We start from the raw sequence: 18,168 nt of genomic DNA, 5'->3' as shown, positions 1-18,168 counted from the left end.
CTTTAACAACGGCCACTGACTGGTGATGATGCCAGGGCTTTTTCGCATGCGTACATCCAAGTGGGTTACTTGCAGTCACGCAGTCGGAACATTGTTGAAATCTTTGGTGTCGTGGTTAGCACAGTGGACTTGAAATGCAGAGTGCTGGCTCGACTACTCGGTTTGCATTTTCTCGCGTGACAATTGGCGCATTCATAACTCAAATTCCACCTGCAACGGGTTGGTGACATTCAGAACCGGTAAAGGATTCTGAGAACGTGTTTATCAATTCCAGTAAAGTAGCAGTTGGGGTGATTAATGATCCGGCCACTCACTGATGCACTCCAGTCACTCACCAGCTCACCCAAACACCACACTGCAGGTCACTGACCCGCTCATTCACTCACCCAGTCACTAGCTCACCTAGTCATTCTATCATTCACTCACTCAAAGACAAAGAAAGGGCGAGCACCTATGAAGGCCAGCACGGCACATGAGCGGGTGGGTGGCCAGCACCATGCCTAGTTGCCTTTGTCTCCCTTGTGGCGATGTTTACACACTGCACCAGGTACTCATTTTAGGCTGAGTCGACCTAGGGGATGCCCAGGACCGATTAAGATAATCATCACCTATGTGGCAGTGAGCGAGAATTGAATTCTTCTCAGCGGATTCATAATGCAGCGCGTTAACCGCTAAACTATCGCTCACCCAGTCACTCACTAAAATGGCTCAGCACGAACATGGCTCAACGCTATCGCATTCGCTGCATGCTACGAAGGTTCATGGTTCAAATCTGGTAGGCCACCCTGATTATTAATGCAGCTTTATACATCTTAACACACACACCGACTGCTTGACAGTGTTATTTTCAGATTAACAATAATTTTAAATGGGTAGTCCATTGTGTGCAGTTTAACACGTAGGCGTTCGAGACTAATATTATTCATAATAGTGTAATATGAGGATATATCCGGCTCACTGACGTATCACAACTCATCATGGTGATTGGCTCTGCCGGTCCTGGTTTACAGCCAATGGGGGGAAGCCTAGGGGCATGGCCCTGACGTGATGGAAAGGTGACAGCTATAAAGATTGGTTCTGCTGGCCTTGGCCACAGCCAATGGGGAGATGAGTCAGGGGCGTGGTCCCGGGAGCTGACGAGGGAGCCTGGAAGATTCCATGCAGGCTAACGAGGATTGGCGGAAACGTACCACGTGACCCGGGTATTAAATAGGGGTGGAGACGAACGACACGTGGTCAGAACGGGAACGAACAGAGGAAGGAGGCCACGCGGGAGCGGGGCTCCGAGTTGTCACGTGGCAGTGCGTCTCTCTCTCTATCTGTCCCTCTCACGCTGCCTATCAGCAGCGTGAAGTAAACTGTAACATAAGTTGAATAAAAGACGGATTCCAGAAGTCGCCTCAACGAGCTTTATTACAATAGAGGGCGGGGTGAGGGGTTTCGTTAGATCACGTAAATATAAATATGTCGTTAAACCCACCACCATCCGACATGCCAATTAGTAAGATTTGTCACGTAAACAAAACATGCTAATTCGTTACGAGTTCAGTACACTGGTGTGTTGGAGAGTAATCCCATTAACATTTACAATTTGAGTACCATGATGTATCGCCAGTGATTACAACTAGCGTTATGCGACAGCCAGAGTTGTGGATAAATCCTCCCCCAGTTTCGGACTGAAATAGAGGGAAAAATGTGATGTCATCACAAATGAGCAAATGAGATTCATATGAAATGCTCTTCCTTATGATATTAGGAATCCACTGGAGCTGTACACTTTTAAATCTGATTTGAAAACTAATTTCTTTAGAACTGCTTTTTGTGTCCAGTTTGTTGTCCTTCCCCCGCACGTCCGAATAGCACGGTTGGCTATATACGGTGCACATTGAAAATGCGGCCTTTGTCTTATGCAATGTCCAGGGCAGCCAAAATGTTACGCGTAAAACAGCAAGTGCATTGATTGGCACCCTCCCCTCCACCACCTTGGTCTTTGGATCAGAGGCCCGGAGAAAATTGCCAATGCCCTCTTACCCCCCCCCCCCTACTTCATGCCCTTCTCACACGTACTGGGTAATGTCAGTAAAATGACCTACAGGTGCGTCACACCCATTTCAGTTTATGAACCAAACATGTTTTGAAAAAATGTGTAAAAGAATAGGTTTCAGTTCACTTTTCACGGTGATCCAATTACAGTACTGATAGCTCACTGATTTCTATCCACAGGCTGTCTTTTCAAACGCTGATTCAATGTTGTAAAATCCACGGTTTAATATCTCTGAAAAGATAAAAGTGATACGATACTATCAATATGATCATAAAACCTCAGTGAGTCTCAAGACTCACTTGCAAGAGGGTCCTGCCAAGGTTTTCGCAAGAGGGGGGAATAATTTCTGCAGTGGCGTGCGATCCCAACTGATAGGTGCTTGCTAACAGCAATTGTCCCAACAGCATGTTAAAGGCTCTACTGGGGATATTTGTCTTTGATCCTAATTGAGTCATTTGTGGTGTAATATATGCAGTACGGTAAATGTTTTACTTTGAGCAATTTGAGACAAAAACACTGGCACACAATGGCTTAACTCTTGAGAATAATGCCACGGAATCTTTAACAACGGCCACTGACTGGTGGTGATGCCAGGGTTTTTTCGCATGCGTACATCCAAGTCGGTAACTTGCAATCACGCAGTCGGAACATTGTTGGAATCTTTGGTGTCGTGGTTAGCACAGTGGACTTGCAATGCAGAGCGCTAGCTCGACTACTCAGAATTGTGCCGTTATCACTCCAGTCATTCATCAGCTCACCCACTCACCACACTGCAGGTCACCGACCTGCTCACTCATTGACCCAATCACTCGCTCACCTAGTCATTCTATCATTCACTCACTCACTCAATAACAAAGAAAGGGCGAGCACCTATGAAGGCCGGCACAGCACATGAGCGGGTGGGTGGGGTGGCGAGCACCACGCCCGGTCGCCTTTGTCTCCGCAGTGGCGATGTTTACACACCGCACCAGGTATTCAATTGATGCTGAGTCGACCTAGGGGAGTGCCCAGGAGCGATTCATATAATCATCACCGGTGTTGGCTGTGAGCGAGAATTGAACTGTGCTCGGGGGATTCATAGTGCAGCGCGTTCACCGCGACACCTTCGCTCACCCAGTCACTCACTAACCCACCCATCTATTCACTCAAACGGTCACTCTCTTACCCACTTACTCACTCAACCACCAGTGGTTGGTAGAGACAAACTACTCGAATTCGTTTTAGCGTTTAGTCACTCGAGAAGTTAATCTTGATTCGAATCATTCAAACGTCAGATCGATCACAGAAGCATATGTGCTCATCTCCTGTTCACAGCCCCTTGAAAGGCCAGTGGTGAAAAATCCACGTTTCCATGGCGGAGGCATTTATTCGAATATTGATGGAGACTAATATACCGAGACCTGGCTTCCTGTTGATCCTGTTTGCGACCCGCCATGACGCTTTTGAGGTATTGAAGGCTGCGAGGGCAGCAAGAGGGAAGGGTGTCCGACTGGATCGCAATCGCGTATTCATTGCTCCTCATTTAACCCCCACGGACATGAGGATATTCTCCTGCCTCTGCACAGGGACCTGGTGGGGGGATGAGATACGTCCACAGATGCTTTACCGGGTCAAGCTCCACATTTAGAATTAACATCATATGCTTAGAGTATTTGTCTGCTATGCATTTCCACGTGATATACCACTTCGTTAAGCTGCCATTTGTGGTCAGGTCACCTTACCTGGTCGTACTCAGATTTAAAATGTTGTGGCATTATATATTTACGCGATCTAACCCAAAAAAACCCTCTCTCACCTGAAGACGGTTGCTTGTGTTGCGTTCGAAACGTCATGATCTATTATTTTTCTCTCTACGTGACTTTACCGAAAAAACCAAAGAGTATAAAAATATAAATAGTGTATAGTTTTTTTAGTTGTGGGAGGAGACTGGATTTCCTGGTGCAGGATGAGGCATTGGGAAGCAAAGATGTGCAGGAGATTCAGCAAGGAGATTCTGCAAGGAGATACTGCAAGGCCTGAAGGGGACCAAAAGACAACTCTGACTTGGCGTTGTGGAGGCGGGGGCCCATCAGCCGATAAACTTAACTAAAACAAAACTATTTTATATTTTAGCAGGTAAGGGTCACTGAGTTGTATAGCTCTTTTCATAAGGGACCTGTCACGAATGATAGCTCAACGAAGTAGCTTATTACGTGCAAATGTATAGCAGCCAAATGTTTCTAAATGTTGAGGAGAAAAACCGGAGGACCTGGAGAAAAATAAACGCGACCACGTGGAGAACATGCTAACTGCACATATACAACATGCTTCAGGGTCAGGATAAAACCCACGACATCCTGCATACCAGGCGAGGCAGTTAACATCTCCTAGCCACCGATGGGGGTGCGGGATAGGCTGGTTCTGCGACATCGGTGCCCTGGCGATGCGTGTCCTTAGGGCAGCGGATTTGGCCAGGGTACTGCAAATGCGGTTCTTCAATCCTTTAATTATTTTTCTCCACCACTACAACTGTCCGTTCCTTTTGAGCCCCTCTTGGTTGAGATTTGTTGCGATAAGTAAAACAAGGCCTGACCTCAATGGGTGCGCTCTCACTTCACCAGAAGTCCTTAGAGTTTTTTTTCCTTCTCGGGCTCAGCGTTGGGCCCATGTTGGTTGAGTTTCGTTGTTCTTCACCGCCAGTCCATCCCTTTGCGACTTAGTCATTGAATCCCAGTTGGGGCAGTGTGGAAATGCCTCGATTGCCTTTGTCCTCTCCCTGCCAAGAATGTTATGATGAGCTCGGGACTCTTCACCTGACCTCTGTTAACAGCGACAGAATCCCCGGTGTATGCGGCATGAAGCCCAATCACTTCAATCGAAGTAACACTGAGGGGCCTGAAACCAAACATCCTGTTAAAAGTCGAGCGCGCACAAGCGGGAGCGGAATTAGGAGTGGTGGAAGGCCACCTTGTAAGCCCACTAGCCGCATGTATGTTCATAATATAGTTGTTTTGGGTTAGATCGCATAAATATAACTGTGTCATTAAACCCACCACCACCCAACAAAGCCAATTAGTAAGGTTTGTCACATGAACAAAACATACCAATTAGTTACTAGCTCAGCACACCGGTATGTTGCAGAGTAAACCCACAACATTTACAATTCGAGTACGACGTTTCACCGGTAATTACAACCAGCCTCATCAGGCGACAGCTAGAGTTGTGGAAAAATCTTCCTGGTTGGGTTCTATATAAGAGGGATACATGTGATGTCGTCATTTGTGAGCCAATCAGGAAGGGAGGGGGGGTTAATGTATTCATCTACATTACAATAGATTTCCATTCTTGGTTGGGTTATTCACAGTTAATCAATATCATTATTTTGATCAACATCAACATAATTCTAACCCCAAAACATCTATTGTGGAAAACATGTGTTGTGAAAGACTACGTGAAAACGCATGTATGTTATTTGATGTCTAGGTTTTTTCTTTGTTCCTCCTTCTCCCCCTAATCTTGCCCCCCCTTCCCTTGGCATGTTGGTTATTTCTCCCCTCTCATTTTTTCCTTCCCCTTTTAAATCTTCATCGTCCTCCCCAACGCGAGGTCCCCACTGGGCTGAGGCAGCAGGGGCCCTACGTCCCTCCTTTCCTCCACCCTTCCGTGTGCGTCCGTCGCACCGGAATGGATTACCGCGGATGTTCTGTACCCATTCACCGGAACCTTTCGGCGTTGTTGTATCGGGCTTGCCTTTTGTTAATAATACATATGTAGGACTTGGAATATGGCGCGCCACGCATTCTCTTGCGCTGTTGCTATGCAAGAGAGCAGTGTACAGTGGGGGGGGGGGGGGTATTTGAGGACGATGTTGTTGTTGCTGAGGCATGAGGGAAACGCCATTAAGTGGCGTAACAGGTGTTAAGGGTAACCAGGGATACAGGCCGGTGATTGGCTAAGAGGGTGAGGGCTTAATGACTGGCGTTGCCCAGGCGGGAACAACAAGGCCACGTGTGGCTGGGGGCCTGGGGGGCGAGAGGTAATCGGGGGGTGAGATAATTAATAGGGACTAATTGGTGCGGGATAAAAGGGACAACGTAACAGAGAGACGGGAGTCTTGGTCGGAGTCTTGGTGGGAGCTGGAGCGATGGGGTGCTGGAGTGATGGTGCCCGGGGAAGAGAGGAGCAGGAGTAAGTAGGGAGATACGATAAGGGTAACAGTGATAGAGAGAGCAGAGAGTCAGTGATAGAGAGAGCAGAGAGTACGGTAACAGTGATAGAGAACACAGAGAGTAGGGTAGCAGTAGATAGAGAGAACACGGTGTGCGGTAACAGTGGTAGCCATGCATCTGTAGGGTCTAGAGTAGGGTAGCAGCGGAGTATACAGACCTTGGGAGAGACGGAGAGAGAGCGGAGCGGAATCGCGGAGCGGAGTGAGCGAACGGAGCAGGGAGTGTCGTTAAGGACGGACGGTGGAACGGAGCGAACAGAGAGACACGGAGCGGTGACGATGAGGAGGTGAACTCTAAGTGTGAATAAAGCGAACGGAAAGACAACCCGAGTACGAGTCCTACACATATATATGTCCCAGCGCGCACTACTTCAGAGGATAAACGGGAGTTGGTCACTGCCCCACGGTACTATTGCTGATGATAAGCTCATTCGACGCATGCTGGCTCCCACACCTTTGTTCCTCTTTTGTCCCTATTCCCTTGTTTTCCCCTCTCCGTATGAAAAACGGTACTCTTACTCGTAGTCCCCATGTGTGTGGGGCAGTGAACCCAATTTCTCCCCATCTTTGGACCCGTGAGTGCTGAGTTGGGGCTTTCGTATTCCACGGACTTTTTGTACCCCCATCCCTCCCTTTGTTGCAGTTAATGCCTTGTACCGGGTTCTTGTTGCGTTGTAAAGAATAAGCAATACAAACGTTTTAATTCCTACTTCGTGTTGGGAACCCGGAGATTTAGGCACAAATAATGTGAAGGGACGACTCGTCTGCTGTTTATTGCTGTTCGCCACGAGGTTGCCAGGGAAGATGTTGATATAGGTACTGCCTTGAAGAGGATGTAGGAGTGTTGTAACTGAGTGTAAACATATCAACGTGGCTATTGGCAGAGCTGACTCGACCGGTATGCTAAGAATATAAACCACTCCCCCATCTCAACACCAATAGTTCTCTCTCTATATATAAACTGCAGGTGATACTTCTGCTATTGCAGACGGAATCATGGCACATTGCATTGCTGTGCCGAGACTGCTCCTCTGTTTGGCTTTCTCTTGTCAAGGTAAGGACACTGTGCTGGCGTATTGTATTGCAGCAGACGCCCATAGTGTGGATATACAGGGTGTCCAAAAAGTCATAACACAGAGTTATATAATTTATTAGCAGAAGTACCCGGCGTTGCCCGGGTGTAAAATATATTTCTTAATAACCTTACATATATACACAGATACTAAGGTATTGTCAAAGCCCGGTGGGCTTTGACAATACCTTTCACCACTCACCACTCACAACTCACCCTCACAACTCATCCTCACCACTCCCACTCACTACTCACCCTCACTATTCACCACCACAACTCACCACTCACCAATCTCCTTCACCCTCACCACTCACCCTCACCACTCACCCTCACCACTCACCAATCACCAATGACCACACACCCTCACCACTCACTCTCACCACTAACCCTCACCACTCACTCTCACCATTCACCCTGACCATTCAGCCTCACCACTCACCACTCACTCTCACCATTCACCCTGACCATTCAGCCTCACCACTCACCACTCACCCTCTCCCTCACTACTCACTAATCCCCCTCACCACTCACCCTCACTACTCACTAATCACCCTCACCACTCATCCTCACTACTTACTACTCACATTCACCACTCACCCTCACCACTCATCCCCACCACTCACCCCGAACCACTCACCCTCACTACTCACCATCACCACTTACCCTCACCATTCACCACTCACCCTCACCACTCACCCTCACCACTAATCCTCACCACTCACCATGACCATAAACCCTAACCACTCACCCTCACCACTAACCCTCACCCTCACCACTCACCCTTACTACTCACCACTCAACGTCACCACTCTTCGTCACCACTCACCCTCACCAATCACCCCTCACCATCACCACTTACCCTCACCACTCACCCTCACTACTCACCATCACCACTCACCCTCACCACTCACCCTCACCACTCACGCTCACCACTCACCCTCACCACTCACCCTCACCACTCACCCTCACCACCACCAATCACCCCTCACCACTAACCCTCACGACTCACCCTCACCACTCACCCTCACCACTAACGCTGACCCCTCACCACTGACCACTCACCCTCCCCACTCACCCTTCCTACTCACCACTCAACCTCACCACTAACCCTCACCCCTGACCACTCGCCCTCCCCACTCACCACTCACCCTTCCTACTCACCACTCACCCTTACCCTCACCACTCACTCTCACCACTCACCCTTACTATTCACCACTCACCCTCAAAATCAACACTCACCCTCACCACTCACCATCATCACAAATCCTAACCACTCACCCTCACCACTCACCCTCACCACTCACTCTCACCACACCCTCAGCACTCACCCTCCCCACTCACCCTTACCACACACCCTCACCACTTAACCTCACAACTCAACCTCACCACTCACCCTCATCATTCACCCTAAACACTCACCCTCACCCCTCTCCCTCACCACTCTCCCTCACCACTCATCGTCACTACTCACCACTCACCCTCACCACTCACCACTCACCCCTCACCATCACCACTCACCCTCACCACTAACCCTGACCCCTCACCACTGACCACTCACCCTCACCACTAACCCCCACCATCACCACTCACCCTTACTACTCACCACTCAACCTCACCACTCTTCGTCATCACTCACCCTCACCACTCACCCCTCACCACTCACCCCTCACCACTCACCCCTCACCCTCACCACTCACCCTCACCACTCACCCCTCACCATCACCACTCACCCTCACCACTCTCCCTCACCACTCACCACTCACTCTCACCATTCACCCTCCCCATTCAGCTTCACCACTCACCCTCACCACTCACCCTCACCACTCACCCTCACCACTAACCCTGACCCCTCACCACTGACCACTCACCCTCACCACTCACCCGTCACCACTCACCCCTCACCCTCACCACTCACCCTCACCACTCACCCCTCACCATCACCACTCACCCTCACCACTCAACCTCACCACTCAACCTCACCCTCACTACTCACCATTCATCCTGACCAATCACCACTGACCAATCACCACTCACCACTCTCCACTAACCCTCACCACTCAACCTCACCACTCACCCTCAAAACTAACGACTCTCTCACCACTCACCCTCACCACTCAGCACTCACCATCACCACTCACCCTCACCACTCACGCTCACCACTCACCACTCACCCATCACCACTCACAACTGCCACTCACCCTCACAACAACCACTCACCCTCACCGCTCACCACTCACCCTCACCCTCGCTACTCACCCTGACCACTCACCCTCACCACTAACCCTCACCACTCACCCTTACCACTCACCCCCACCACTAACCCTCACCATCACCACTCACCCTTACTACTCACCACTCAACCTCACCACTCTTTGTCACCACTCACCCTCACCACTCACTCTCACCATTCACCCTCACCATTCAGCCTCACCACTCACCCTCACGACTCACCCTCACCACTCACCACTCACCGTCACAACCACCACTCACCCTCACCACTCACCCTCACTACTCAACCTCACCACTCAACCTCACCCTCACTACTCACCATTCATCCTGACCAATCACCACTGACCAATCACCACTCACCACTCTCCACTAACCCTCACCACTCAACCTCACCACTCACCCTCAAAACTAACGACTCTCTCACCACTCACCCTCAGCACTCAGCACTCACCCTCACCACTCACCCTCACCACTCACGCTCACCACTCACCCATCACCACTCACAACTGCCACTCACCCTCACAACAACCACTCACCCTCACCACTCACCACTCATCCTCACCACTCACCTTCACCACTCACCCTGACCACTCACCCTCACCACTAACCCTCACCACTCACCCTTACCACTCACCCTCACCACTAACCCTCACCATCACCACTCACCCTTACTACTCACCACTCAACCTCACCACTCTTCGTCACCACTCACCCTCACCACTCACCCCTCACCCTCACCACTCTCCCTCACCACTCACCACTCACTCTCAGCATTCACCCTCACCATTCAGCCTCACCACTCACCCTCACGACTCACCCTCACCACTCACCACTCACCGTCACAACCACCACTCACCCTCACCACTCACCTTTACCACTCAACTTCACCACTCAACCTCACCCTCACTACTCACCATTCATCCTGACCAATCACCACTGACCAATCACCACTCTCCACTAACCCTTACCACTCAACCTCACCACTCACCCTCAACACTCACCCTTAAAACTAACCACTCTCTCACCCTCACCACTCAGCACTCACCCTCACCACTCACCCTCAGCACTCACCCTCACCACTCACGCTCACCACTCACCACTCACCCCTCACCGCTCACCTATCACCACTCACAACTGCCACTCACCCTCACCACTCACCCTCACCACTCACCCTCACAACAACCACTCACCCTCACCGCTCACCACTCACCACTCATCCTCACCAATCACCACTCACCCTCACTGCTCACCCTCACCACTCACCACTCACGCTCACCCCTCACTAATCACCACTCACAACTGCCACTCACCCTCACCACTCACCCTCACCACTCACCCTCACTACTCACCGCTCATCCTCACCAATCACACCCTCAACAATCACCACTGACCCTCACCACTTACCACTAACCCTCACCACTCACTACTCACCCTCACCACTCACCCTCACCACTCTCCCTCACCACTCACCCTCACCACTCACCAGTCACGCTCACCACTGACGCTCACCACTCACCCTCACTACTCACCCTGCCCACTCACCACTCACCCCCACTCATCTCATTGCTCACCACTCACCCTCACCCTGACCACTCACCACTCATCCTCACCAATCACACCCTCACCAATCACCACTCATCCTAACCACTCACCCTCACCACCACCACTCACCCTATTCCCATTTTAAAAAAAAACTTGCTTACGTGTCGCCAAGTATGCTTAACATTTCTTACAGACACACACATTCACTAATTTAGATTTTGACATTACACATACCAAACATCAGCTTGTACTACTGTCATGATAGCAGGTACCACCACCACAGTGATGGTGAGTGGTGAGGGTGAGTGGTGAGCGGTAAGGGTGAGGGAGAGCGGTGAGTGGTGAGGGTGTATGGTGAGTGGTGAGGGTGAGTGGTCAGGGTGAGTGGTGAGGGTGAGTGGTGAATGGTGAGGGTGAGTGGTGAGGGTGAGTTGTGAGAGTGGTGAGTGGTGAGGGTGAGTGATGAAGGTGAGGTTGAGTGGTGAGTGCTGAGGGTGAGTGGAGAGGGTGAGTAGTGGTGGTGAGGGTGAGTAGTGAGGGTGAGTGAGTGGTGAGGGTGAGTGGTGAGGGTGAGTGGTGAGGGTGAGTGATGGTGAGTGGTGAGTGTGAGTGGTGAGTGATAGTAAGTGGTGAGTGGTGAGGGTGAGTGAGGGAGAGTGGTGAGGGAGAGTGGTGAGGGTGTATATATTTTTGCCTATGATGACAGCAGTACATGCTGACGTTTTGTATGTTAAATGTAAAAGCAAAATGTGGGAATGTGTGTGTCTGCGACACGCAGTTTGTTGAAAAGGGAATAGGGCGATTCTAAAGTAATCTACAACCCTTGATTCCTTCGCAACGATTGGAAAGATTCGCTTCTTTTCGCGCTTGGGCTACATTTTTAATTAGAGAGTTTTATTTGCATTGGTATGTTATGTTTGAAAGTTTTCAGGAGTTTTTAATTATATTTTTGCCCCGGTCAACGCCGGATATTTCCCATTCGTAGCAGTTTATATCGACTCTAACAGGGCGATTCTAAATTAATCTACAACCATCGATTCCTTTGCGCGATTCAGAGAATCGATTCCTGGCGCGTCGGGTTTAAAAGTAATTACACAGTTGTATTTTCATTGGTATGTTATGTTTTATATTTTTCAGAAGTTTTTAAATGTATTTTTCACCCGGGCAACGCTGGGTATATCGAGTTTATAGCGCAAAGTGCTCGCCTGACACGTGTGGGGTGACGAGGCCTAGTACTGTGCAGAGCCTCCGGCCTCGCCTAGATTGCCCAGCCGGCCGAGGCTGGGTATTGGGGTCGCCTCCCCCCCCGCGCTAGAATAATACTGTCTAATCGCTATAATTGTATTATCTGCAGACCCTATAATAGTAATTGCGCACACTGGAGTGGGGGGGGGGAGTGAAGAGGACGTGAAACTTTGATGTATTTACCTCAGCGTCGCGTGTTAATGCGTGTGCATATTTTTAACGGGAATTAAAAATTGCGTCCACCCCGCAGCGAAGGCGTCGCTGGCCGTTGCCAGGGGCAACCGCCGTGGTCCGCGCCGGTCGGCAATAGTAAATAAATAAATAAAGAGAAATCGCACAAAATCGATAATCGGACCGATTTAAAGGCGACGGACGAAAAATCGGAAATGCCTACGTTCACCGCGGGGCCGGGGGCGTGCCCACCTGCAAAAAATTTTCTTCCTAAACCCCACGGCCCGAGCGCCAAATCCCTCGCAAGCGAGCGTACGCAGAGGGACAGACGGACAGACGGACAGACGGACAGACGGACAGACGGACAGATGGACAGACAAAAAGTGACGTTTATAGGTTAGATTTTAACACTAGCATTAAAACATTGCAAGTGTTTGTTCTTTAAGTTAATACTGTATTTGTATACATTGTCATGATTAATATTTATTCTTCTTCCTGTGGGGGTCGCCCTCAAATCGGTCGATTACAAAACTCGACCAAGAACCTTGAATTAACTGAGACAACAAAACACAACTGATGAATGTTCAAAGAATAAACCTTGTGATCTAAAAAAATCCCAAGGTAATTTCAAAAGATACCAATTCATACATAATGCATTAATGTACATAATGACAATCATAATATTAGTTAAATATGTATTAAAATACATTAAATAATCCTATTATATGATTTGTTAATAGCCTAGCTATTAAATATGGGGCGCCATGGTGGCGGGACGTTAGCTCCCTCGCCTCGTACGCGGAGGCTGTGGGTCACGATTCCTACCATGACGATGTCTGCTGTATATTTGGTGTGCATGTCTCTTTCTCCCCGTGGTCGCATGGATTTTTCTCCGCGTCCTCCGGGTTTTCTCTCATTTAGAACCAACATCACGCGTCTAGAGTATTTGGCTTCTGCTATAAATATCTAAGTGATGATAATAAGCCATTTCGTTTATCATTTGTGGCTAGGTCACTTCTAAAAAAGCTACATAGCTCAGTGGGTCTTACCTGGTCAAATAAAATAGTTTAGTTTAAGTGAAAAGTGTAGTTTATATGTTTAGACGTGTAAGGCCACGCACCACGATGTTGTTATTACTACGGAACGTGCAGAGTTGCCTGTGTTTTTTTAAATAAGGCAATCCAAGTGTTTTATCTCCAATACCACATTGAGTGAAGACACGCTCTCCCCCTATAAATAGAAAATCGGCAATGATACAGATCATTAATACCTCGATTTGTTAAACGAAATTTCTGAAAAACGACCTTCGATTATTTTACACAGAAAGCTAACAGTAAAGTAATAAATATACAGAAATAAATAATGCATGAGTCGAGCTAAAGCGCTACATAAATAATAATAAAATTACGTTTATTCACTGTTTCTTTTAATTGTCAGTGTTTTGTATTTATTTCATACTGCACAGTAAGAAATTTTATTTTTAATATTAATCTTATTTGTTTACAATCTAAATGGTAGGACGTGTTTATAGTATGAAATGGTAAGTTACAAAGTCTGGGAAGGCATCCTTAGAGTACTAAGTTATTCAATCTACGAAGTTTCAATTTACGAAGCTCCAGAAATGCATCTACAGTACTTCACAGCGGCTTCTGGCCAGCCATCGAACAAAGACGGTCACTGCATTATGCACTTTCAGATGCGCTTCTGCGGCCGTCTGGAACACTTTTTCTTCCGACTACGTACATTTTTTTGTCCTTCCCGCGCACCTCCGATTAGCAGGTTTGGCTACGTACAGTGTGAAATAATTTGAACATACATTACTCTCTCATTATTTGTTTTCTATGTGGAGAGACAAATGTGTGTAGACAAACTGAACTGTTAACTTGACTCTCTCTTTGGTCGTACTCTTTAAGGTGGTGTGCTGCTCTCAGCCACGGTGTTGAGGTATTCAGCACCACAAGGACAGATCCTGGCCGGGACGACTCTCTTCGACGATGGCTACACTGGCAGTACAGATGCCAATGGCATCCTGTCCGGAGGCCGAGGTCAACTGGTGGATAGTGTCGTCGGACCCAGCAACTGGAAGGAGAATGCAGGGCGGGAGTGGGTTGGTTGGGACGGCTCGCACGCAGTGCCTATCACGATCGAGTTTGAAGGTGACCGCAAAAGTGGAATGGTCGGGTGTGTTTGGCACTGACCAGAGCCGTCCCTAGGGTATGGCGAATCGGGGCGTAATTTGGCCCGGGCCCCGCAATTTTGGAGGGGGGGGGGGCACGGCGTGGGGGCCCCATACCCCCCTCCACGTGTGCCACAGTGCCGGCCTTCACAGGTGTTGCTCATAATCAACGTTTCTGATGATACTCGATACTAACAGCACTTGCCCCTGCAGCCTGTTAAGGGCTATAGAGGGGATCTTTGTCTTTGTTTTTTGGGGAATAGCGACCGGTGGCGCAGTGGTTGGAACTGCGCTATGCTACGAACCCGGCCACCCCAGTTTGATTACCGATTACGGCGAATATAAACAGTGACTGTTATCTGAACCGGTATTGGGCTTACCGTAGGTCGACTCAGCCTCAAATGAGTACCTGGTGCAGTGTGTAGTAAACATCTCCACTGGTGCTGGTCACCCACCCCCTCGTGTGCCACCATGCCGGCCATCATAGGTGCCACTCGCTAACAGCACTTGCCCAACAGCCCGTTAATGGCTACACGGGAGATCTTTGTCGTTGTTGGGAGGGGAGTGGTGAATGCAGTGGTTTGAATGCTGAGCTACAGAGCCGGGCTCCGAGGGTTTGAATCTCGGCTTATGGTTAACACGAGCACCATTGCCTTGAATGTAAAGGCGCAGCCCCTGCAATTGCTCGCCTATGCAACTGCTGGTGGAAAGGACCTCCACTAGAGGACGCTCTCGAGTGTGTTTTGGCCTATTCCACACTGGACAAACGTATAAGGAAGAGTGCAGGTACCCATACTTTACAGAATCAGAATATGTATTGATAAAGGAGAAATCCGAAGAGCTATGAAGATATTTTTCACAGTTGTCCCTACCTCGTGTGACCTATCAATCACAGACTTAACTGCAGTGTGAACCATTTACATAGCTGCTGTTGCTGCAGGGCGGATAGAGGGGTGGGTATTTTTTGAAACATTCGCCCATCGATTCATCAACAAGATGACATTGGGCCACGTGAATTGTAAACAGACTGCAATTGAATTGCACAACACAATGGAATGCAGAATCTCCACTTGTAATGCACTACAGAATGCAGGTTTCCCCTCACTAAACGCGGGTTCGGTTAGTGCGGCTAAAACCTGTCTATGAAGGTTAATTTCACTCAGATGCGGCTATGCGGTCGGACGTGGGTAATATCTACTGAATCTATAGTATCTATTGACTCTATAGTAGTATCCACTGACTAAAGTATTAACTACTAACTCTATAGTACCTGCTGACTCTATAGTTGTATCTACAGACCCTACAGCAGTATACTGACTATAGTGGTATCTATTGCCTGTAATATTATCTACTGACTCTATAGTAGTATCTACCGACTCTATAGTAGTATCTACCTACTCTATAGTAATATCTACCGGCTCTGCAGTAGTAACTACTGACTATATTAGTATCCACTGACTATAGTAGTAACTACTAACTCTACTGTAGTATCTACTGACTGTAGTAGTATTTACTAACCGTAGTAGTATCTACTGACAGTAGTAGTATCTACTAACTATACAGTAGTATCTACAGACTATAGTAGTATCTACTGACTGTAGAATTATTTACTGACCGTAGTAGTACCTACTAGATCTACAGTAGTATCTACTGGCTCTACATTAGTATCTACTGACTGTATAGTAGTATCTGACTGTAGCAATATTTACTAACCGTAGTAGTATCTGCTGACAGTAGTAGTATCTACTAACTATACAGTAGTATCTACTAACTATAGTAGTATCTACTGACTTTATAGTAGTATTTAATGACAGTAGTGGTATCTACTGACTGTAGTAGTATCTTCTGACTCAATTGTAGTATCTGCCGACTCTATAGTAGTATCAACCAACTTTATAGTAGAAATACTGATTCTACAGTAGTATCTAATGACTATAGTAGTATCTATGGATCTTGATTTAAAGCTTTCGTGACTGCAGGAATCCATTCTCTTTGGTTCTTTCGGTAAAGTCACGTAGGTATAAAATAAAATAAATCATGACGTTTCGGGCGCAACACAAGCGTCCGGCATCTATCGTCGTATTTACAGGGGAAGTTGGTCCCAGTGGAGGCGGGCAAGGAGGGAGAAATATCTAAAACAGGACTGGGCACAGGGAGAAGGAGGGACAGAGAGAGAAGATTGGGAATGAAGGAGAACACGTGTGTAGGGGACATAGAAGGAATTTGAGAGAGGCATAGAGTGATGGCAACCCGTTGTAAGGACAGGATGGCTGCATCACGGTTAAGCGTCCCGTGGCTTTGTTTGTAACAGGAGAGACTCTACTCGGCAAGCTGACGTTCTCCTCCAACAACAACAATACGGACGGCATTGGGGTGTTTGAGCGAGTCGCCTGCAGTGTGGGCAGCAGCATCAACGACCTCGTGCAGGTGGGAGCCCGGTTAACATCGCACCGCTGCCGTAAATCACCACATCATAAAGAAACGTCACGTACCAATACTTCTGTCTGTTCCCAGCGTTCTGTTTGGCTGGAGGCCAATCACTGGCACAAGTATCCCTCGATCTACGAACGTTCGGTTTAAATGTGTTTTGAGCCTATGGTAGTGCGGCACACGGGCACCGGGTAACTACACTGCGTGTGTTTTCTCTTCAGGTGGTGGACTACGAGTCCACGTGGTGGGATCGGAATACCCCTGGTCTGGTGAGCCTGAACATCAACCTGTCAGGATACCGGGGGTCGATGCTGCAATGTATTCTCTACCCTTCCACAAAGTGGCTACTGCTGGGAGAAGTCCAGTTTGAAAGCGGTAAAGACTTATGTTAGTTATTATTGATTTGAACGTGTTACATGAGCACGTTTTGGGGTATCTTTTCTTGTATTTTTTTGGTTACTGATTTCATGTTTTTATGCTAATTTTGAGCAAAAAATGTATAGGCATAGTGTTAAGTCAATGGCTGGAAATTAGGTTTCGATTAATGTAGTTTCAACCAAAGAAACGTTTTTTTTCAATGCCCGAACATAGCATCTCGCCTGCGGGTTCTATATATTTGGAGTGCTCTGTCCCCGTGGTTGTGTGGATTTTTCTCCGAGTCCCCCGGGTTTTCCCTCCACATTTATCATCAATATCACGCATGTAGAGTTGCTATACATTTGCACACAATCAGCCATTTCGTTGAGCTATAATATGTAGCCAGGTCACTTCTGAAAAAGAGCTATGTAGCTCAGTGGGCTTTACCTGGTAACAATAAAACAAATATTATATGAAAATGAACCCATTTGCTGTACGGCATCTGCTGGCTTGCCAGGGTACGGTCTCGTCCTCAACACCCACAGGCAGGAAATTTCACAGCCCATCTGTGTGTGATCTACTAACCCTCGCTGCTGCTACTGCCTCCACAGTGACTATTCCATGTCTGTCTGCTACACGCACGTGCTGCTTAACATAAGATAGCAGAGTGGTGGCACAGCAGTTAGCGCACTGCC

The 18,168-nt window shown here is 48.2% G+C and overlaps 1 long non-coding RNA gene across 1 annotated transcript; it reads left to right on the top strand.

Moving 5' to 3' along the window:
• Positions 1–7,244: 7,244 nt before the first annotated feature.
• On the top strand, positions 7,245–17,114 carry LOC144736561 (uncharacterized). The gene is made up of 3 exons (XR_013588772.1): positions 7,245–7,305; positions 14,424–14,666; positions 16,998–17,114. It is a non-coding gene; the product is annotated as an uncharacterized LOC144736561 (long non-coding RNA).
• Positions 17,115–18,168: the final 1,054 nt, after the last annotated feature.

Source organism: Lampetra planeri, chromosome 61 (genome assembly GCF_965212315.1).
Source record: "Lampetra planeri chromosome 61, kcLamPlan1.2.h2, whole genome shotgun sequence".
Lineage (NCBI taxonomy): Eukaryota > Metazoa > Chordata > Hyperoartia > Petromyzontiformes > Petromyzontidae > Lampetra > Lampetra planeri.
Note: the sequence above shows the minus strand (reverse complement) of the source record. Positions and strands in the feature narration are given on the sequence as shown.